The sequence below is a fragment of the Pteropus vampyrus genome, unplaced genomic scaffold (assembly GCF_000151845.1).
Source record: "Pteropus vampyrus isolate Shadow unplaced genomic scaffold, Pvam_2.0 Scaffold397, whole genome shotgun sequence".
Lineage (NCBI taxonomy): Eukaryota > Metazoa > Chordata > Mammalia > Chiroptera > Pteropodidae > Pteropus > Pteropus vampyrus.
Window position 1 is genome coordinate 1549150 of NW_011889178.1, and position 24869 is coordinate 1574018.

The 24869-nt window shown below is 35.8% G+C and overlaps 1 protein-coding gene across 2 annotated transcripts in view; it reads right to left on the minus strand.

The window, feature by feature from the left end:
• PLPP1 (phospholipid phosphatase 1) overlaps positions 1 to 24869 on the minus strand; it is a 71926-nt gene that overhangs the window by 42572 nt on the left and 4485 nt on the right. The window lies entirely within an intron of this gene.

A 24869-nucleotide genomic window follows, 5' to 3' on the forward strand; every position in this document is an offset into this window, starting at 1 on the left:
CCCTTTGTATTCCAAAGACAAATTAAAAATGGTTTTTATTAGGCCTGGCAAGACTCCAAAATCACTTTAAGAATTTATACAGAGTAATTTCATTCGCAATTTTTTACCCAAATAACTTTAATTAGTAGCTTCTTAATATGTTCAAATTTACCATGTTTTTAGGCTTTGTTCTATAAAATTTAAATGTTCAAGCATCTACTTACTATATGCTCAATATTAGGCTAGGCCATTTATAAGGGAAACAAATTAGTGTAAAACAGATACTAGGTTCAAGAGCCTAAATTGTACGTGTAAAAAGAGAATGTATACTCAGGAAACTGTTTAAAAAGTAACACCAAGACAGAATTGGGGGAGGGGTGATGAAATTTTCTGTATCTTGATTGTGATAGTAATTCCACAACTCTACGCCTTTGTCCAAACTTACAGAACTGTGCATACAAAAAAAAGTGAATTGTATTACATGTAAATTTTAGAAGAAATATCATAGAAGACAAAAAACATGACTAATTTCTAAAATGGCATAAAAGGTCCTATAAAAAGAATTCAGAGGTCAACTTGAACTAGAGTAGTCAGAAAAGACAAAGGCAACTGAGTTGAACTTGAAACAGCAGGTAAATCATAGGCAATAGAGAAGGGTTCAAGGAGAGCATTTAGTGGTAGATGGATGCAAGGTCAGCAAGAGCACATCAACGAGATCACAGAGGGAATGAGCAAGGAGTTTTCAGGGTACATAATACTTTACAGCCAACAGGTACTACATGCTCACACATGCCAAGCACAGGCTACAGAAATTAACTCAATCTTTACCTCAACTCTGTGAAGTAGGTACTATCACTTCTCTCATTTTTCACATAAACTTATGAGGCTTTAAGAATTGCAGAACTTCACTGAAACCAGTAAGTGGAACCAGGATTCCAACACAGGTAATCTGTTTCTAGAGTCAGTGTATATAGGGCCTTCCATGATGGCAAGCGATCTAGCTAAATTAACAAGTTAGAAATGTGACAAGGAACATATAATTGCACCAGGGGTGGGAGGGGGGCCTGTCCTTTTGAAAAGCTTGTTTGGTATAAAACACATGTTATGTTCATAATAAAAACCCAAAGTTAATAGAACAAAATCTTTGCTACAGATTACTCTTAAATCTGCAATTTTATTTTTTTAATGGGAGGAAGTAGGCTTGGGAATTTTGAGTTCACTAAAAAGAATTATGTATTTAAAATACTGACCTAAGAGCTTATAGGAAATAAAATATCACTGTCTCCTTTTGTTTGAGGCCAGCATTTGGGTAAAATAAGGGGTTTTAGAATTTTTTTTAAAAAAGTAGCAGAAAGGGGAACACTTATGTGGTGTGTTGATAGTGAAAACAGAAAAGAATGTGAGAAAGAGTGTTTTGAATCTAGAAATGACTCAACTTGATGACTGATCAAATTGCTGAGACAGGCCTGGAGACGACACGTCAGGGTTTTGGAAGTAGGGAAAATGATAGTCCCATTGACAGAAATCTGAAGTTGGGATGGGGAGCTGGTTTATATGGAAAAAATTAGTTTAGTACTGAGTGTATTGCCTTTGGAGTGCTCTGGCACCTTCTTAAATGCTCAGCCTCATTTTTCACTCTTCCCCATGCAGCCCAAGGCTCCAAACACAAGGAACCATTTGTTGTTGCCTGAATATACTGTTTTCAAAATCTTAGGTGCCTTCAAATATGTTCAGCTTTCTACTGGAGATACTTGCCCTCTCATTTCCCCTTTAAGTTCAAGCCAAGCACTCCCTACTTATCTGTCCAATGGCATGTTGTATATACGTCTATCACACTATATTTTAAACTATCTTTTGCATTCTCTCAGCAACTTGATGGTAAAGACTATATCATTCCTGTAATCCTCTGCACCAGGCACACTGTTGGCTCTGAATAAAATTTAACCATTTGCTGACTGGCTAAATGAATAAAATTCAGAATAAAGATCAGAAGTAGAGAGATATATGCAATGGGTAACTTAAGCCAAGAGAATGAAACAGTTCTCAGAGAAAGCCTAAAGTCAAGACTAACAGAGATCGAACAATCAGCCAAGAACTAATCTCCATAGTGAAATCTCGAAAAGAGATTATAGGAGAAAGAGGAAGAAAGGATGATTACATGCTCCAGAGGGCAGGGGCTGTGTGTGTGTCTCATTCGGCAGCACACCCTGGCCATTCTTTGAACAAAAGAGTAAGCAATAGAGAAGCAAGAGGAGAGTGTTGTGATACAACAGCCAATGAAAGTAGCTTAGAGTATTAAATCTATATCTAGATAAACATAGGATGTCCAATACTAAGACATTAAGGAAAGTGAAAACTGAGTAGACTACAAAATCTTAGGGAAAAGGGTATAATTAGTAACCTGTGAGAGAGTATATTATACCATCTCTACTGACACAACAATGTCTTTATGAAGAAATATCAATAATAAGCTTCAATTTTGGGTTATCATAGTCTAAGTATAAATTTCTTTCATACTTAGTAGATTTCCTCTACTGCTCATGTTTTATATATATACACATGCACAACCCTAAGGACTGAATTGTGGTCCCCCCACATTCTTATGTTGGAGTTCTAATCCTCAATTTTATTGTATTTGAAGATAGGATGTTTAGATGGTAATTAAGGTTAAATGAGGTCATGACAGTAGTGTTCTAACCCAACAGGCCTGGTAGCCTTATAAGAAGAGGAAGAGAGAAAGACTTCTCTCTCCACATGCACGCACTCACGTGAGGACACAGCAAGGCAGCTGTCTCCAAGTGAGGAAGACAGCTCTCACCAGAACCCAACTATACTGACACCTGGATCTCAGAATTCCAGCTCCAGAACTGTGAGAAAATAAATTTGTTGTTTAAGCCACCCAGTCTATGGTATTTTGTTATGGCACCTCAAGAAGACACAGAGAGACAGAGAGACAGAGAGAGAGAGAGAGAGAGAGAGAGAGAGGCATATCCATCCCCCTAGGGGAGACAGATATCTCTACGCTAAGAAGCAACAAAATATTCTCCATCTGCTATAGAGATTATTTTCGACAGTATTTTTAAGGGTAGTAATGGAAGAGTTCTGTGTCGACATTACTGTTATAGGAAGATCCTTCTCCAAATAAACCCCTTCATAAGACAGCTGTATGCTTTCCTTAATATATACAGGACATGGAAACTATTTTTGACTCTAATCATAATTCTAGAATATTTTTCTCTTAATTAAAATTCCTTTAGAGAATTGATTTTTTTGTTTTTGAGAATTCACTTTTATAGTTCAATCTTGCTAAACACATTTGTTAGCTACTGTATGTCTGTTCTTAGTGCATCCCTTCTAAGATATATTGAGGAAGATAGTGTGAATACCTACAGATACATACACACACACACGTTTCCTACATTCTCCTGCAATTAAGGGATAATTAAAATCTCTCCCATTTCATATATAGTACATACTTCTTCAAAGACATGCTGTTACAAAAAATTTCAATAGTATAAATCTAAATGCATTTTAAAGACAGAGAAAAACTGAAGTAAACCAATGTTAACTTCGAATATGTAGCAGCAAAGGTAAAGAAAAACAAGTGCTAAGTTTACCTTTTGAAAAGAAAGAAGTACAAATCTAGATATTACTAAAGTGACTATACTGACTTCAGTACCCACTACTTTCCCCCATTTTCTCATTTGAGATATCTAAATAAATATTATTCTATACCACAGGAAAATTCAAATGTCCCTCCTCTTGAAAATCTCCACTCCTTATTCATTCTGATATTTCAATTCCTATTATGTGGCAGCCAGGTAAGGAAAAAGGAAAACAGACTAAAAGAGGGAAGAAATGAAAAAGACCTCACTAAAAAAATTTTAATGAAAGAGAGATAAGTGCCACAGGAAAATAACACAACTGTAAACAAGCAAGATTGAAGCTTAAGGAATATCAACAATGGAGCAGTCAAGATTTCAGCAAGAAACTGCCAAACTGTGTAATTAAGAAGAACTTAATAAAGGACTATTACCAGGTATGGAAGGGACAGAGAGAGTCAAGAGATACTGCAACCTCCTGAAGCCACTATCACCCCTAGGACTAAAAGGTACAAAGAGAGCCGCCTGATAGGACTGGACCTCTGAGAGAGCCAATAAGATATGATTTGGCTGGAGGAAACTGGCAGAATAAACGCAGGAAGCCCACTCTCCTCCTGCCAGTGCTTCCCATCGTCCAAACCCGTCTAGAAGCCAAAGGGCAAGGTCAGCCTCCTGACACTGAGGGCAGGTGGATAACGATGAGAGGTCTGCATAAGAAAATAGGACCTATACAGAACCTGGAGGCAGAAGGTGAGACCGATCAGTGTCTCAGCATGGAACAGACAGTAACTAAAAGGGATAACTCAGGAGAGTTTAAAAGGACTATTTGCAGAATCTATATTATGACTGTATATATGAAGAAGTTTGAACTTTATTCTGGGTAACAGGAGACACACAATCCAATCTGTGCTTTAGTTGGGGGAAAAAACTATGAGAAGAGCTATATAAAGGAAAAAGCAGTGTGAAATTAGAATAGAGGGAAATACTGGTGCATATGATAGATGTTGAAGGCCTGAAATAAGAAATAGCAGTGGGAATAGGAAGAAGAGACATTCTAAAAAATTTAGACTGTTCCTATATAACTATGGACCATATCTCTGTATACGTATATATATGGATGTGTTTCTGTCTCTGAAATACACACACACATCCTCAGCCTTTGGTATATTTTCCTTCACCCTGAGCAGATTACTATCTGATAGCATTTCCTCCACAATCCTGCTTATAATAAAAACACTTCAAGAAGTACTTGTTGAATGAATAAATGAATAAACAAGTGAGCAAAAGCCTCCGAGGCACAAAAATAATATTGCAGAACCATAAACTTAGATACGTGAAACGTTTTAAGTAATTTTTCTCTCCAAAAGACTCAAGTTAAAACAAATCAAGAAAGGATGAAAAAACAAAAACAAAAAACTGGTTAACAATCTAAAAAGTCCAAGAACATGCCAGGGAAGCTCTTCTAATTCTATAGCCTAACAATTATTTCTCAAGCTTGTTTTCCACTGGGAACACAAAGTGCTAATAAGTAAAGATAAACATACTGATATACCCATGTTAACTGCTAAAACAAATTTATAATTCACAAACTCCTGGAATCCTGAAGGCAATTTTTGTACAGTCAGCATTACCTCCAGCAAAGCTTCAGAATGGCTGTGGAAGCACTTCTCTCAGCAGCACCCTTCACTCTTTTCTCAATTGGGAAAAGAAGCTGGAGCCCCACCCAATTCAATTCTCTTCACTGATCTACCCAGAACAGCGGTCCATGACTTCCCTGCAGGAAAGGAGTCAGACCAGATTTCCAAATGAGATGGCGAAGAGTATAAAGCACTAATACTTCAAAACTGGAATTTACAAATAATTATCAGCTCCAGACTCATCTTTTCCTAGCTTCTTCTCTAGAACCACTAGAAACAATCGGATCTGAAAGCTGTAAGGTTTATGTTAGCCACTGAATATCTTGACCTATAGGCCTCCCAGTGAGTACATTAGCCACTGATAATATGTCTTTTTAAATGGCCTCTGTTTGAACTCCCATGCTTTGGAGACTTAACAGTTCTTCCAGAAGATAGTATTGAAAAGTGTCATGTTACACTTCTATGAGATCTTTACTAATGGCACTTTGGAATTGTTTTAGTTAAATCAGTTTGGATATAACATTTATCATCACTGTGGATCCAGTTGTCAGGGATTGAGTTATTAGTTCTTTGAAGAAACACATTTTGAGGAGTATAGGAGGAAGGAATTCATTTCATGAAATATTATAATAAAGTTCACAACTAATCTTTGAATAGCAGGAGTTTTAAGTATGCTGTTAAAAATCTGTAATGGACACTTAAGGGAATTTCCAGACAGTGAAAGGAACATGTGAGCTTGCCAAAGAAGCATTTCAGTGTAGATTTTGTCTTTTTTCTGTGATCTTAAAGGAATGAGTTACAGTTAACATTTGAATGAAAGAACCTGTCATTGTTATTTAACATCTGGTTGTTGCTATTTGCATTCCTTTGTTGAGCCTATATCTTCGTAAGCTTTTTAGCAGTTATATGTTGAACACTTCAATTTCATGGTCAAGACAGGATCAGAGACCACGAATACTGACAATTGATTTGTCTGTTTTATTCTTCCTTTTTCCAAAACTATATCTATTGTGCCTTGTTTTGATTTATAAGCAAAACCTGGAAAACCTACAAAATTATGTTTTGTGGTTTATCTAGGAATAATACAGAAAATACTGCTGTTATTTTTGGTGAAGAAAATCAATTTTGTATAGCTTATTTCAATGTAAATAATACGTGAATTTTGTTAGTAAAAAAAAAAGATCTTAGATTGTAAAGCACACATTTACACATCTTGCTCCATGACAGAAGTATTAATTTCCAACCTCAGCATCCATTCCACACATCTTCAAAGTTAACAAAGGACTTTGTCCCGAGACTCCCATGTACAACATTCTCACATACTGAACAATTTTATGGCACACATTATACTACGCACTCTCAGTATAAAACATAAATCATAATGTGGTCTCTTATTCACCATTAAAAAATATTTGCTCTTACCAAAAGCACCTAAAATAATCAGGGCAGCCTAGCTTACAAGACTCTTAAATAGCAATTCTGCTAGACGTGTAGCAATTTATAAACCTGAATCACAAAACACAAACATGCTTAAGAGAAAGATTAATACCCTGGTTGTTTGTGGACATTTACTTGTGAGTCTTCAGAGGTTCACTACTCAAAAGAAAGTTACTCCTCTTCCATGGCCCTTCTCCTATGTGTCCAAGAAGAACGGAAACTAACATGTATTGAGCACCTCATACAGGTCACCATGATACTAACGCAGCTGCACATACATTTCAACTATATCATCTTCATATAAAAACATATTTATACTTCATATTTCCTACCATGAAATCTGGGGAAAATTTTAAAAACCTAATCAATAGTATTAGAATGAAAATAATCAACACATACATAGAAATATGTTCAATATATTAAGTAAAATAATCTGTAAAAACATATTTAGTATAATTTCACTTATATAAATTATTTATGTTTATGTCTAAATATACATCGGAAAGCCTAGAAGAATATACAGCCAACTTTTAAGTAGTTATCTCCAGGGATGGTATTAATGCAAATCAGGTAGAAAACTCATTTCTTACTGTATACATTTCCATGTTTGAATATTTTATAATAAAACAAAAAAATCAAGATTAGCTTTGAATTTTAAAAAAACGCTTTATCTTAATGAAAAAGTTTTTTTGTTGTGTTTCCTGAAATTATGCTATATATGCAACTTACTTGAAAGAGTCCTACCTTTGGTACAGAGATTGTGTGAAACCAAAGCAAAAGAAAAGGCCTATTTTTGTGTACTGTTTAAAACAAAAAACAGAGCAACAGAAATTATCCTTTAGCTTTTATACCTCACTGACAGGATCTCAGAGAAGTAGGCCTACAGTGAAATAATTATTCTAGGGTTCCAGGCTCTTCCAGAACATGCTTATTATATAGAGAGTGAAAATAATCTTGAGGGTCATCAGTTTAGCAGAGGCAGCTGAATATAAACTATAATGAATACACTTAAATTTTAAGTCACCATTGCTTGAAAATCCTGATAAAATAATGGCCCTTGGGCAGATCATTCTAAAAGAGTGGCACTGTCTTTTTAATTATGTAACAAACAAGGATATTACTCTAGCGAGTCTTTCAAGTTTTTGATTTAAAAAAATCTCAGAAATTGATTACATATTAATATAAATCAACATTAGTCTGATGGAGCAGAGAGTAAAGAAAATAATTTCATTTAGGGCAGTGTTATCCCAAAATTTTCTGTGATGACAAGAATGTCCAATATGATGTGCTATCTAATTCAGTAGCCAATAGCCACACATGGCTAATGAGCACTTGATATGTATGTGTCTAGTGAGAATAAAGGACTGATTTTTAAATTTTACATAATTTGAATTAATCTCACCTTAAATAGCTACACATGGTTAGAGGCTCTCATACTGCATAGTGCAGATTTAGGTAGTTAAAAACAAACTAACAAGTTGAGAGCCATCAAATTTCTAAATTGTATTAACACTTAATACAGCAAAACTAATTTTAATTCCAGAAACTTAAAGAGGAAATAATTATGAAGTACTTGAGGAAACATAGGTTTCATTGTGAGCCAGTGCTCAGAATAACATTCCTCTAAACGCATACTTTTGGCTCGCTTCCTGTAAAGAACCTATTCCTACTGCACCCCCCAATTTTTAAAATCTGAACTGGTTTCTCTCTCCAGGCAACTAGGTCTCCTATAAGGGGAAACAAGAGGGGCTAGTCAAGTATGTCTGGGATCCCTTCCCACCTCCCTCACTGACTTCAGATCTTCCCTATTCTTCTGTCCTGGGGTAGGCCTCTTCATCTCCAGCAGTGCTTCTTGTCTATGGCTGCCCAAAGCTTGCCTTTATACAGTACCCCATCTCCACAGCAGCTACCAACTGCTTCCTCTTACTCCCTGAATTATTCCTACCCTCAATAGAGGCCAAGAACACTTGGTTTGGCTGTATAAAAATAATCGTAATCAAAGAGTTAAGATTTTGTCATTCATACCAAGTATCACAATATTTATGCTCGTAAAATACCATGTAATTTTATGTTTCACTTTAGTAAAAGCTAAATTCTGTTCTTAGTATAATGCCTGGTCATCTGCTTCTAACCTGAGGAATCATACGGAACACTCAATCTCTCTCAAGTGGGTAGCAGTCATTACTCTTATTGGAGCAGGAAAAAACAGAATTCTTTCCTGGAAAGCTTTTCGAGTTATTCCACGTCATCAAGTCTCTAAAATAGCAGCTCTTAACTTCTTGGGTTTCATGGACCGCTTTAAGGTTCTAATGAAACTACAGACTCTCTCCTCAAAAACATAAGAACTCCTGCCACACGGTTTCACAACATGCACATGTACCCCCTCCCCAAAGAAAAGGTCATGTATGGTCACCTCTATTACAAAGGTATAAGAAATATAACAACAAAAAATAAAATCCTAAAGCCCACAGACCAAAGTGATCAGTAGAATATGACCTCAAAGAAGACTATAACTAATTCAACTTGATATTCCTACATCCTCCCTTAATTCTGCTTCCTTCCTCACCTCATCCTGATTTACCCTTTACCTATCATCTCTCTTTGCTCGCTATACTTCATCTTCTTATGTGGTTATATTATGGAACTAAAGTCATTTTTAGTATTACTTAGGCTTATTGTAATTTTAGGTTTCCTGTTCTAGGTTCATTTCTTTAAAGAAAAACGAAAGCATTTGTTGAATATCTACTACTTGCCAGGTATTTGCCTATATAGTATCTTTAATTCTAACAAGTCTATGAAGGGGGAAAGAAAGTCTCCCAAAATCTGTACATTTGAAAACTTGAAAATCACTAAGTCATTGCTCTAGAAAAGTCAAAATGTAAATACAAAAGTTTGAAATTAACAATGAAAATACAAAGCAAAACAAAGTATACAGCTTAAACAAGACACATGAAAATGTACAGCCACAAATTTATACATTAGAAATTAATGAAACATTCGATAACTATATTTTAAAAACTCAAGAAAATAAAAGGAGTATAGAACATAAATTAATGAAATAGAAAAGAGGAAAAATCAGGTGAACAAAACCAAATGAGTTTTTACCAGTTAATGAAATGATCAGTCTAGTTAAAGGCTTAAGAAAATAACAACAAACAAGCAAATACAGCAAATTATTAAAAATTTTAAAGGGTACTAACTATATATCTGGGCTAACTTTTATCAAAAACTCAGAGATACTAAGTAACTCATCCAATATTACACAGCTCTTGGTTGTATACTAGGGCAGATAACTGGTATTACACAGTTGGTAAGCAGGAAGCCAAGATTTTAATAAAAAGTTTCTTTTTCACCACATCATACCACCTCTCTTTTAGGAAAGGAGTCTAACCACCAGGGTATCACTATCTTTATTTACAAATGAGAAAGAAGAATGACATCATTTCTTAGATCCCTTACAGTCCATGATTCTATGAGCCTAAGCTGGTCTATACACAGACAAACAATTGATTTCCTTCTTTTAGTTAGACCGCGGGGAGGGAGGTTGGGCGGCCAAGGTGAAATTGCTATATGTGACCTACGATACATCATAATCTACTGCACTTGGGCTGACTGAGCTATCCTAGTTACTATCTACACTTTGCTGCAAACTAGGGAAGAGACATACAAAACCTCAGCAAAACTTACAAGAAAAATAAACAGTGAAGAAACTGCTTCTAGGAGCTGATGTTTTACCGAAAAGGTAATGGATAAAACCCATATGTAGGAAATAAGTCTCCCTTTCAAAAAAAAAAAAATCTAGCATATGTAAACTTAACCATGTTTGTGCGTTTTTCTACATGTATTTTTGGGTCTAACAAGTAAGTCTAGTTACTTTAGTGAAATTTTCTTCTACAAACCCTTTCATTTTCTCCTTTTAGCAGTCTAAGGTTAAAAGTAAATAAAATTTTTTTGGATCTTTACTGCTTAGTGTTACCTGAGCAGTTTTTAGAAAGTTCTATTCATTCCAAACTTAAGGAATGCTCTTTATTTGGTGTCTAATTCAGTTTGAACAAAATACATTTTGGGGGAAAATGTAATATTTTTTCTTGCTCTCTTTGGAAACAGATGTTACAAATTCTTTCCAAAATCACATTAAAAATCCTCCTGCTAACTGACAAGAGTTATGTGTTATTTCTGAACAGAAAAGGTTTTCTTTTCCCTCTTCAAAAAAGATCATTAGATGTCCAAACGTAAAGAAAGTCAATTAAAATTTTACCAACTTAAGTGACACTAATAATTTTTCCAGGTAACATAGATTGCTTCCTTGCGGATCAAATGTAAACACTACTTTCTGATTATTATTCCTAATCATCTGACGAATGTTTCATGTCTAAGCCAACTAATAAGGAATGAATTATCAGTAAAGTAGAATGGAGGACATGCAAGAATAGATAGTCTCAGGAAAAATGAAGGGCCATTTTTTAAAAATGTCAATAACAGGAGGTACTTTTCACTTAATTCCCACCATATCTCCTGACAGTGTGCTAGGTGTTGTAGCTTTCTAATCCTTCAATAACTTTAAATGGTAAATATTATTTCAACATTTTGAAGATGAAGAAACATGTCCAAAACCACTTAGTTTGCAGAATTAGGATATGAACCCAGGTCAATGAGGCCATGAGCCCACTGACTTCACGTGGTCTTAACAATAACAGATGACACAAAGAAGCTGAGTAGAAAAATAAAAGAGGTTACTGATGAACCCTAATAGAAGGACTGTAGCACTTAGAGTGATGGGAGAAAGACTGAAAAGAATTAAGGAGCGAATGAATGAGTGGGGAGACAACTTTAAGATTTCTGATAAAAAGGAAGGAAAGGGAGAACTTGGTCCACACCTTGAAGCACAAACAGAGCAGAAGAATGGTAACAATTTTTGTTTTTGTCTATAGTGCAAAAGATATGATAGGGAGCTAAGGTGATGGAATAGGGATGGGGAGGAGGAAGACTTGAGGATAAATGATAAATGGACAGAGCTAGATCCAAAAGGTGAGCAACCAATACCACCAAGGGAAAGGTCAGCTAGTATTTTTACCACACACACACAAAAAAGCTTCCTATTTTACTTGTATTGCCATGCAATGTAATCAGGCCTTGAGTCTTCTTTGGTGAGCTGATGTCCAGTTATTAATTCTGGCTCCACCCTATCGCCTGTCACACATTCCCCTTGGCCCTTTGGCCCTGATGGAAACAGTATGGCAAAGGGAAAGAAAGAGGGTCAAGACACTGTGAGCACCTCTATATGTCTGGCACCACACTGAATATGCAACATTAATTTTTATTTAATATTCAGAACACTAGAACACAAGCTCCAAGAAGGCACAGATACTTTTGTTTTGTTCACTGATGTATCCCAAACACCTAAGTCAGTGCTTAGAACAAGACAAGCCCTCAACAAATATCTGATGAATGAACAAAGAGTCATCTTGTAAAACAGGTATTATCTCCACTTTAAAGATGAGATGACTCAGAGAGGGTAAGTAACTTAATTAAAGCCATACATATAATAAGGGTGAAATTAAAAAAATTTAACAACTAATGATGCACCAGCACTGGCCACTCAGAACAGATGCTACCTACTGCTGGAGGAGCTGGGCTCTACTTCAACCTTTAGTTGTAGGATCTTGGGGAGGTCCATAGGAGGGACCATGACACTGGAAGGTTGTGGGTGGGGGAGGGGAAAACTCAGATCTATATTGGCTATCAGCCTTGACAATTAGTGTTACACCCAGGATTCAATGACGTACTTATCTGACTTTTTAAATCTTTCTAAATGAAGTGGGAAATAGTCCCATTTGCTAAAAAAAAAAAATGAGGAAAACAGGATAACTGGAGGTTTAATAGAGTAGAAAAAAACATTCCAAACAACTACAATGGGAAATGGAATTAGAAATGAATTAAAGACTGATAACTGAGCTCAGTATGTTGCCAAATCAAAAACAAAACAAAACAAAACAAAACAAAACAAAACAAAACAAAACCAGGATGATCCAACTAAGGTAGGGTAAAGAGAAATGAGGAATAAGAGAAATATGAATGGACAGCAAAACTACAGTATGAGGATTTTTGATTCTAGGTAAATAACTTGGATATTTCAATAAGAAATGAAAAATCAACACTGGTTCTTAAGCAAGAAAGGAGCTGGTGAAAGCTATACTTCAGAAAGATGAGTCTGTACAAGGTAGAGTGGAGATGGGGAAGAGCCTGGAGCCAGGTGGGAGGGGTCAGTGGTAGAGAGCAAAATATACAGTAGTTCCCCTCCCCACCTTATCGCAGTTTCACTCTCTGAGGTTTCAGTTACCTATGGTCAACCTCAGTCCAAAAATATTAAATGGAAAACTCCACCTCACTTCATCTCATTCTGTAGGCATTGTATCACCTCACATCATCACAAGAAGAAGAGTAAGTACAATACAATAAGATATTTTTTGAGAGAGACCACATTCACATAACTTATTATGGTATATTGTTATAATTATCTTATTACTATCGTTAATCTCTTACTGTGCCTAATTTATAAATTAAATGAAAGGCGTGCAAGAATAAGAAAAAGTGCAGTGTATATAGAGTTCAGTACTATCCGCAGCTGCAAGCATCTACTGGGGGTCTTGGGACGTATTCCTCCATGAATAAGGTGGGGACTGTTGTATTTGAGTATGATTCACAGAAACGGTAGGCCAAGTATTCAAGGGCAAAAGTTCAAAGAACAGTGTACCCTCAGCTTCTAGAGACACCTACATTCTGGTCACTGGCTTGTAGTCACCACCTATCTGTGGCTGACATGGTTTTACTATAAAAAGTACTCAGTCCTCTTGGTTTTTGTTTTGTGTTTAAGTTGGGACAAAAGGGGAAAAAAGGCAGTTTGAATATAAGTGACATTTACCAAAGAAGGTATGTACTTTTTGTAGCTTTCTGTCAATAATTACTTATAGTGTCCTCAACCTTGGAGTCTAAGGTTTATTAAGACACTGAAAATAATGTGTATATATATTTAGAGAGTTTTTTAAAAAATCCATAATGATTGTAAGGGCAGGTTCTTTAACTATGGACTCTGAGATTTCTGCACAAAAGAACAAGTTAGACTATTTATATACTCCAAAAAATAAAAAGCAAGAAATTGGTCACCTGTCGTTCCCTCCCCAGAAAGACACACAGTGCCAACTGGCCAGGAAGAACATTAATACTTTCCACCCCCTCATGGTTGACAGCTGTTCCCTTTCTTTTGCAAGCTAGCAAAGGTCACAAACAGTAGCAAACTTTCCAAGCTGGTGGGTTTTCTATATGCAAAAGATAAGGAGATGGCTGATGTAATAGGGTATGAGGAAACAAAGCTTTTTTTTTTTTTTTCTTATTCCTGTTTTACTTTCTCCTGGGCATTTATCAGGAATCTATTTCAGTCTTCTTTGGTATTTGAAGCTATAACCACAATCATTTCTCAGCCAAAAAACATTCTGCTTACCTGAAAATAGAGTTGGAAATGATATAAGCACATTTTGACAGAGGCAAAAAAACTATAGCAATATTGTACGGTAACAATTAGTACATCATCAATGGTTGCTTAATTAAAAATGCATTATGCTAAGTGAAGAGGCCAGACTCAAAAGAGTATACTATATAATTCCATTTATATGACATTATATGGCATTCCATTTATATGATATTATAAGATGGAGAACAGATCAGGTGAAGGACTACAAAAGAGTAGCATGAGAGAATTTGGCGGGGCGGGGAGGGTGGTGGGGGAGAGACCAGTTCTGTGTCTTGATTGTGTTATGGTTACATGACTCTAAATTGTCTAAATTCATAAAATTGTATCCCAAAAGAGTGAATTTTACTATATGTAAATTTTTTTAAAAATGTTGGCTTAAGCCTCGTATCACTGCTCTTTACTCCCCTCACCTGTTTCAAATTTCTTGCCATGCTCTACACAATGACCCTGCCCCCATCCACACCTAACTAATGTCTACTTGCCATTCTAGCTTCTATTCAGCTACTCCTGGAATCTTTCCTTTGGTGTGGCAGGGCGCGGTCCTGGATAGACCTGGGGCTTTGTAGTCAGATACATCTAGCTGGGTTTACTTCTGGCATTCTCCCAGTGACTACTTGAGTGTACATGGGTGAATAAATACTACTTTACATACTTCTCAAAACTGCTGCAAACTAAGAGCCTAGTAAAGCACGTGATATAGCACCTGGCACATTAAAAGAGCTTAATAAATGCTTATTCCCTGATCCTTCTCCTCTGCCTACTGCCTTCACAACTACTGCTCTTTCTGACTCCCCATAAAGCTGATACATACATAAATCTATCACCAACAAAATTATCTCCAGCAAATAAAATGTGTCTGCGTGTCTTTTTGATCTCTGAATTCACAGAGACCAGCATGTTCATTGCCTGATAGTCAATAAATTGTTTAAAAAATAGTTTGTCCACCTGATCTGGTGTTATTTTTAAAGAAGGAAGTATTGGTAAAGAGAAAAAGGTAGAAAGGCCAGAACACACTGAGATAGTCTGGATGGACAACCCAAGGTTTTCCAGTTTCTATAAGGATGTTGTATTCAAAATAATAGCACAAACACTGGAAATAACCTAAATATAAAAAAGTGAAAGTAAAGTGGTTTATGCTAAGTAAAGACAGAATGCCATATAACCATTAAAAGTAATTTTGTAAAAGACTATGTTAAAATTTAAAGAGTATAGAAAAAAGAGCAAGATAAGAAAAAAATAATAAAAACAAAAGAAAGAAGACCAAAAAAAGAAAAATAAGGAAAAAAAATTTAAGAGTATATGTAGCAATATCTCAATTTGGTTTTTTAAAAGTATGGGGTTTGTTCCCCCTTTTTTTCAAGTGTGACTTCACAGACATGAAAAGAGGCATTGGAAGGGTATACAACCAAAATGTTAAAAGGGCTCCTCTCTGGGTGATGGTGAGGTTAGCAGTGACATTTATTTTCTTTTCTAGGCTTTTCAGAGTTTACCAATTTATTACATGTTAATTTTAGAAAATTTGGAAATCACAGAATAATTATTTTTAAAGAAAAAAAGCTAATCTAGATCTTACTAATTATGGTATTCCATATCCAAGACTCAAATGTCCAAAAATGGAGGTTAAGTACATTATGCTAAATTCATACAAGGAAATACCATGTATTTCCAAAGTCAAAACAGTAAAATATGTTACAAATTATGAAACAAGAAAAAATGAGAAGCTCCTCTAGTGAAAAAAGTAATTTTTAACTTAGAAAATCTATAAACAGATGCACAGGAACATTTCATCAAATATTAACTACATGTATTTTAATAATTTTTCTTTAAAGGCTTGTTGATAGCTAACAAACTTCAGAAGATGATGTAAGATAGTCGATCAAGGGAAAGGTTCCTCTTTGAAGTATAGTTTTCTATAGAGTTTATTCAGTCTTTAAAGAAATTATGACCTGTAGGGTTTTAACTGAGTATTATTTAACCTGTATTCAGGTAAGAACACCTGGTTAAGTTACTTCTCTCTCTGAACCAACAATTAGACTTCCAGTCTCAGCAATGCCATCTATAAAGTTCCCTTAACCAGTAAAGTCTCCCTTATTAATAGCTGGGCAGGAGATAACTTCTCCCACTCAGAAGTGAGACCTATATTCCAAATAGTAACAAGTGTGTGTTTACCATTATATTGATTCTTGAATAAAGCTGGCAAACTCTAATGCCCTTATAAAATTTCTAAGGCAGTCACCTTCTAGAAAAGTAAATACATAAACGCCTTTTAAGAAATTGTGTATAGTGGCTGGGGACAGATTTTAAAACATTCAAAGAGATTGCTTTAGCAACTGAACTTGTAAAAAAAAGAAATCATACTGACTTGATTTCACCATTCTGGTACAAAATTAGTCATCTCGGTGCTCAAAATACACATAGGAAATAATTCAATAATCAAAACTACAAATAAAAATAAGCAACCAAATAAAGCCTAAACCTGAGTCCACAACTGCTCTTATCAGTTTCCATGCCCCCCCAATAAAAAATATATTATATAGTTTATGTCTTAAAAGTAGATCTAGTTATGTAGATCTATCATGTCTAGTCTGAAATCATGCCAAATGGCAAGGGTCCAGAAACTAAAATAAAGTTATACTAAGGTGTGTCTCAGAAGAAAAACATAAAAACTCTTACTCTGGCAGGAAGTCACTAAAGTGGCATATCTAAATTAGTAAGCTTTGTTTAAAACACATACACACTTTAAAAAAAGGCATATAAGGCCAAAAAAAGTTCGGTAAATTTCTTTTTTTAATGGCTATGATTATTGCAGTAGCAAACCATATATCCATTTTCCCAAAAATATATGTTTGTATCACTCAAGTTATTTTATACAGAAGATAAGCTGAAGAAGGAAGGACTTCCACAAATTATTCCTTTAAGGCTAAATAGTAAGGCAAACATTCAATGCTAAAACTACACAATAAACTGCAGCCACTATGGAAAACAAGAAAAAAAGACAGGCAGACATTATGTCCACTGAGTGCCTATGAAGTGCCAGGTGCTTTATTTACGTCGATTCTCATTTATTCCTAACAAATCTGCGAAGTAGACAGTATTCGCTCCACTTTATACAAATGAAGAAACTGAAGCTTAGCAAGACTAATCACCTGTATGACCTGAAGCAAGAACATGTAGCAAAGCAGGATTCTGAAATCCTGTCTACAGCATCAAATCCTAGACTCCATCATACTTGGTAACAGTTACTTTGGAAAACAACAATATTAACTAATCCATTGTTCTCAGCAAAGAGGATTCTGTAGGAGGAGTTCAACTATTCCTTTACCATTGATCTAAAACTGGTATTCCTCTATCTTTCAAGATATTCTTCCCCCATTCAGCACACCACAGGAAACCATGACATATCTTATCTCAGAATATGTGTTTAAGCTGATGCCCCTAAGTGATCTTCCTCCTATTCTCAGAAACGATCCTGCTGGCCTATGCTTGGAATCTTCTCAAGAAGGCCTATGAGGTGCATTTATTCATTCAGCCAATATTTGGGTGTATTACCCCTTAAGCTACTACATTCTCCTTTCTCAGTCCAACTTTTAAAAGTAATTACCAATACCCACAATTTCCATTTCTGCACCAACTACCCACTTCTCAGCCCACTGTAATCTGGGAATGGCTTCACTTACATAAGGTTATCAATGACCTTTTGTAACTAAACTCAGTGAACACTTTCCAGACATTATCTTACTTGACCTCTCAGGAGAATGTACACGTTGTTACTCTCCCCTCCAGTCAATGTTTTCAACTGGCTTTCCAGAAACATTCTCCTGGGTTTTAAAGAGTTCCCTCCCAGTCTTGGTGTTCTTCCTTTTCCTCCAACCAGCTGAGATGTTGGTATTTCTCAAAGTTCAGTCCTAAATCTTTTCTCCTTCTCACTTCATAACTTCTTCCTGAGATTTCGTCAATTCTCATGACTTTAGTTACCACAAATATGCCAATGACTCTCAAAGGTCAGATCACTCCTCTCAGCTCTAGACCCATTTAACCAGAGGAAAATCTGACACTTCCTCTTAGAAATTTCACAGGCACCTTAAACATAACATGCTCAAAACCAAACTATCTCCTCTCCAATCTCCTTCCTATTTCAAATCAGGTTTTCTCATAGTGCTCCCCAGCTCAGTAACTCACAGGAACCAACATCTACCCAATTATATAAGCCAGAACTTTCAGAATTATCCTTCATATTTCTCTCTCTTTGACTCCCTACATTCAATATGTCACCAAGCATGATCAGAATTTGGCTTCCAAGCCAACTGCTTTCACTACTAAATCACATTTTCAACTCTTTAAATAAGGTTAATAAATAAATATATTGCCACTCACTGAAACGTCATCCACTATGTCAAATCCTAAGCAAGGGGGAACACTATGCAAAAAACTTACCCTCAGAAAAGGTAATTTACTTGTTACTAGATTTGATTATATTCAGTGGCACCACTTAGATTCTCACTCATATTGTGGAACATAAAGTTAACATTAATGTAGATATCCAACACTAGCTATAAAGTTGAGTGCTATCTATAACCTGCCTAACAAGTTTTGATAACATCACAATTTAAGAACTCTTTTCCCCAACTGGGCCTTTGGGTCAGACAGAGACAATAACTGGAAAAGGGCACATTTAAAATTCCTTTCTTTTATCCATGCTGTTTGGAAAAAAGCAAAATACAACAAATGTCACTTGCTTCTACTACACTGCACAACTATGCTAAGTATATTTTCCAAATCAAAATGGGATTTCATTTGAAAAAATGTTCTTTAAAAAGTTTTTTAAAGAAAAATATTATAAAAATATAAATTTTAAATACATTTAGTCATGTATTTAACAAATAGCCTCTATGAAGAATATTACCTAAATTAGGACTATCCCAGAACAAATTATTCCTGCAAATAGGTGTATCCCTCTATACATCTTTTCCTAAACTCTATAGAAAGAAGAAAAGACAAATTCTTATCCATCAAAAGAAGTTATGATGAGAACTGGTTATGTTTAGCTCATTCAACCTGTACTGCCACTTAGCTCTTGACCAGTTTATATTCAAGAAATAAAATATTTGTTTTAGGAGCTGAGTACTAAGAGAGGTTACGACTATCCAAACTATGCCATTATGACCTCACACATCTTTGTTTATTCCTATTTCTAGTTTGCTGTTCTTTCTCCAACCATGAACGTTCATTTGGGTATCTTGCCTAGGAGCTGTGGGAGTACTGCTCACCTACAAGTAAAATCAGAATATCTGACTGTGGTACCTGATTCCAGAAAGAAAAAGGTTAGAAGTAATCAAAACATTTCTTACAGTGATTTGTGCATTAAAAACTGAAATATGAACCAGGTTCCAATTTCAGTGCTGTTTAAACTGAAGCTAAAACTATACATAAATAATATTCCAAAAGAAAAGTAACCAGCACATATCGAATTTAAATAACAGACTGGGTCAGTGGTACCAAATTGTTTTATTAGCTTAATAATGATAATGATAATAGCATTACAGGCTAGGACTATGCCAAACATTTCACATACATTGTCTTATACATTATCTAATTTCACAGCACTATAAGGAAGGCACTATTAGCATCATCTTTTTCCTCATTAGATGAGGAAACTCAGAGAGCACTGAAGTACCTGCCCAATGTCATTCAGTGATTACTAACAGATGGAGCTAGAACTCAAACCCCAGAAGAATGGCTGACTCAAGGATACTGCCTATTCATTCGTGTGACAAATATTTGAATGACTACCATTTGCTACCCATTTTTTAAGCACCCTCATTATAGTGTTTTCACCCAGTAATACAGATGGATTCTGAACTATCTAAGCAATTATTTCCAGAATTTAGCACTAGCCAAAAGTAATGTTCCCAAAGGTTTACATTATCTCTGCTGGAAAGTAAAAGGAATGGTCTCAGGAGAAATTGTTTTAAAATATAGATAGGCATTATTTAGACACCTGCCTATCTCCCTTTACAAGGCTCTGTGTACCTCTTGAGAATGGAGAGCCTTTCTCACCTACTCTCAGTAACCTCAGTGCAATGACATATCAGGCACCCAACTTATCACACATAGTACTGTCATTGTTTCTTATGATTCTGTCTTCCACATCAAGCAAAAAGCTATTGGATATGCATGGGTTTTATTTAATTTTTCCACCCATTTTTGTATACCCAACGCTAGGGCATAAAATGAAGCAAACACCTCACAGAGTTTTGTGATGATTACATGAGTTTATGTAAGACATTTCCCAAAGGCTCATGTAGGCACTTAATAAATAATGGTTTTCTTCTCTTTTCATTTACCACTCAAGCACCTAGGCAGCCAATCCATCTTTCTTGCTGCTGACGTAAAGAAACCAAAAGGCAAGGCAGAACCTGGCTTAACAAGCTGCCAATTAACTCAAGAGCTCATCCGCTACACATTTCCTATATGTCATTTTCCTGGGAACTCCACCCTGAAAAAGACTCAGGAAACATTCCAAGCAGTGACAATTGAGAGCTAAACCAAGAGGTTCTAACTATATCTGCTGGAATGAGTTACTAAAGGTGACTCCGAACTCTACACACAAGACTCACATGAAATCAAGCAAAGGACAAAGGTCTTCCTTTCCTGTGTAGGAATGCCTACAGTGATAATGCTATTTGAAGAAAAATTCTGAATAGGGCAAATCAGTTACATTTTCTAGTATGGTATACCCTCCTGGCAAACTCTTAGTAGTTATTAGCAGATTGAGTTATAACAAATTAAAGTGCCTCCTTTAGACAGCAGACACATGCTCAAAATATAGTAAGCAGAAACTGACTCTGAAGCCACATCATAGGCCACCTAAAATAATCATTGCTTTTGCAGCCAATTCCCCTAATCTCTCTTTCCTTACCCTCTCCATTTCTCCATTTACTATCACCTTTCCAGAATCTGGACCAATTTACACTCAAAAGTTATAATCCTCAAAAATGCATTTCCCAATTCCTGACCACACAACTTCTTACCCGGGTTCCACTGAGAGTTCCCCACCTACTCTAGGCCTCAGTTCCATCATCTATAAAATGGATATGACCAAGCTACCATCCCTGAGCAAGTTGACTGGAGACTTCACAGGCCACAGAAGGCCTAGTGAGTACTAAATAAATGTCAGTTATTACTATTATCCACTCCGACATTTAGAAGTGAATGACAAAATTCACTAGTAAGAATTACAAAATTCACCATGGATGCATTCTGTATTCCTGCCACACTGGCCTCTTTTCTGTTGCAAAATGTCCTTTGCCCCTTTGGCCCTCAATGCCGGCTCTTCCCTATGCCTGGACTCATCTTCTTCCGGTTCCTTATGGTCAACTTATTTTCATCCTTAAATCTCAATTCAAATCCCCCCTCCTCAGAGAAGCTTTCCTTGAGGTTTCTGGGCCCCAATGTCTCACTCTCTTCTAACCTTGCCTTCTTTCATGACATTTACAAACATCTGTAATTTCCTTATATATGAGTATAGAGACCTTATCTTTTTCACAGTGATATTTCTAGTTCTTAGCATTGTACTAAGCACATAATGGGTGCTCAATAAATAAGTGAAAGATGAAGCAAAGTCAAATATTTTAAAAACTTAACTCTGTAGTCACATAACATAAAAAACAATCTCAGGTTAGCATACATCAAAATAAGTATCTGACTGAAACAACAAGGGTAAGAGGGAGAGAGGTATGAAGAGGTATTACATAAGTTTTTTTCTTTGCTGCCTTAATTGCAGAGAGGAATTAAAATAATAGAATTTACACAAATGAGGATGTATAATTAAGGTCATTCAAAAATTTTAGGATTATTAGGTCTACTTTTTACAAGAGGAGGGACCATTTCCAAGGCCTGAGAATAAAAATAATGAAGGTGACGAGAGTGCCGTTAACTCCATTTTCTTGATTAAGCTGAAATTCAGGAATGACCACTGTATAAGTTTTCCATTTGTTTAATTACACTCTACCACAGACCTATACAGGTCGATTTCCACCACAGCTGGGATTACCACTACTTAGAGATCACCTATGTGGTTTTTACACATGACTTGGTAAAACACTGCTATTTCAAGATCCTCTGTAAGCTTCAAAAACATTCCATGAGTACTCATGGGTATTTTTTAAAAGTTTCTGATTTTGTCTCCTAATACAAAAGTGGTTGATGTTATTTCAACTAAAATAATTATCATGTTATAGTTAGTAAAATTACAGAGGATTAATTTTGTTTGACAAACATATATCATGTATATTAAGTGCAAGGAACTGCTCTAAGCATTTTACATATTAACCTATCTATGCCTCACAACAACCAAATGAGGTTGGTAATTACATCATTACACAGCTGAGGAAACTGAGGCACAAAGAGAAAACTTGCCAAAGGTCACACAGTAAATAGAAGGGCTGGAATGTGAACCTAGACAGTCTGGATCCAGAGTTCATCAGTGAACTATGCAGTCTCTCTAATGCTTAAAAAAAAAAATTATAAAGAACAAGTCATTCCCAATGTTAGACTAGTTTCTGTTAAGTGAAAAACAACTCAGCCATCTGGTCTTTAAACCTAGATATCAAGAAGGCTGAAGGGAAGAAAGCAAGCAGGAGGAAGAGAAGCGGGGAAGGGAGTAATGACAATGAAAGATAAGGTAATTAGAAAAGGGACAGAAGGAATATAGTAACTACCGTTCATAATATCTGAATGATGAATGTTTTGAAAAGAAAATAAAAAAAGAGAGACAAGACAATGCCTATATAATCCCTAACTAGCCTATTACCAAGACTGTGTATTTCTATCCCAAATGCTGAATTAAGCCACCAAAATTAAGAGAAAGCAGACAAGTAACATTACAAATTGCTTTCCATAAAACTGAAACTACATGTTAACTGATTCACTTAAAATCTTGGAATTTAGTGACTTTCTACCAACTTCCGTCTTTTTTAGTAGGATAAACAGTAACAATTTTAACTTGAACTTCTTATATAAAAGAATCAGAATAATTCTCCAAGCTGAGTAACGCATCAGAAACTTTGGTAGAGCTCAGTCAAAATTGACTAAGGAAAAACGAAATTAATAGTCATAGAATGCTCATGAGTTTCCAAAAGGATGTAATTCAAAAAGAATATAAAGAAGAATTTACATTTCATAAAATCTATAGAAGAGAACAGTCTCTGAACATTTCTATCTCTATTCTAAGCAAAGTAAATTTTAAGTTAAAACTCAACTGTATAAAATCAAGTAGAGCTAAATAGTAGCAATTTCCTCCAGACTTCTGCTTTTGTTCCAAACTGGCCATTTAAAGGTAGAAAAAACCTTGCAACAGGACTCCAGTCTGACCCAAGAATATGCCAGATGGACAAATTTTTGTTCATTTTCTGAGATTCTTTCACTTTCTCTATGGTTGGAAGGAAAAAGAAAAGTTATATAAAACAAAGAAACAAACTCAGTCAATCTTCATTGGAAGTAGAAGAAGTTTGCTTAATAGAAGATAATAGAAGTTGAAATGGCAAGTGATCAGGATAAGTACTAAGTCCTGTTTATCTATTTACAGATGCTCCTCGATTTACAATTAAGTCCCCATAAACCCACTGCAAATTGAAAATATCTTAAGTCAAAAATGCATTTAATACATCTAACTTACTAAACACCATAGCTTAGCCTAGCCTACCTTAAATGTGCTCAGAACATTTGCATTAGCCTACAGTTGGCCAATTACCTTGAATTTTATCTTGAGTAACGGCCTTCCTCTCCTCCTCCTTCCCAGAAGCAGGAAACACAAATGGGCATTTTGTAGACATGATTTGATGCGAAAACACAAAATCCAAAAACCGCTGGCAACACAGTACACTAAGAGTACCCACAGTTTACTCGCGAAATCATGAGGCTGCTGCTGTCCAGCATCGTGAGAGCATCATGACACATTACCAATAAGCTGGGAAAGGATAAATATTCAAATCTGAAGTATGATTTCTACTGAATGTGCATAGCTTCATGCGAGTGTAAAGACAAAAAAAGTCGCAAGTCAGACCATCCTAAGCAGAAGACCATCTGTACTTACTTATTTACTTATTTTTATCTTTGGTACTTAACACAATGCCCAGCACTTACTAGATATTAAACAACTACATATTCAATATGAGTTAATGAACAAGTAAATGTTAGGAGAAAAGGGAAGGCACAAAATGCTGCAGACTATTTAGCAGATGAAAATCATTAAATACTTGGGTTTTTTCCCATAAGAAAGGGGCCCTGATTGAGGGTAAGGAAAAGGACCACTTCTTACGGATACTACTTAAGGGACAGAATAATGTCAGCATTATGATGATAATCATTGGGGTAGAATATGTAACAAGGATCCCACAACCACCTAGTATTGGCCGCCAAAGTTCTTCACTGCCACATTTTACTTTAAATCTACTACTTTGATTTGGCATAATGGTGATAGAGAATCTGGAGCATTCTGAGGAAACCATGACCCCTGCCATTCCAAGAAAGCCAATGTTGGGTCCATGAACTCCTGTTTGCATCTGCTATCATGGGTAGCTGTGATTGACTACAAGTGCAGAAAGAGAAGCTATATCAGATCTGATAACACGTGAGTATTATGAGCAGTGTCCAGGCAAAAAAACAGCACTCTCAAATACGGTATTC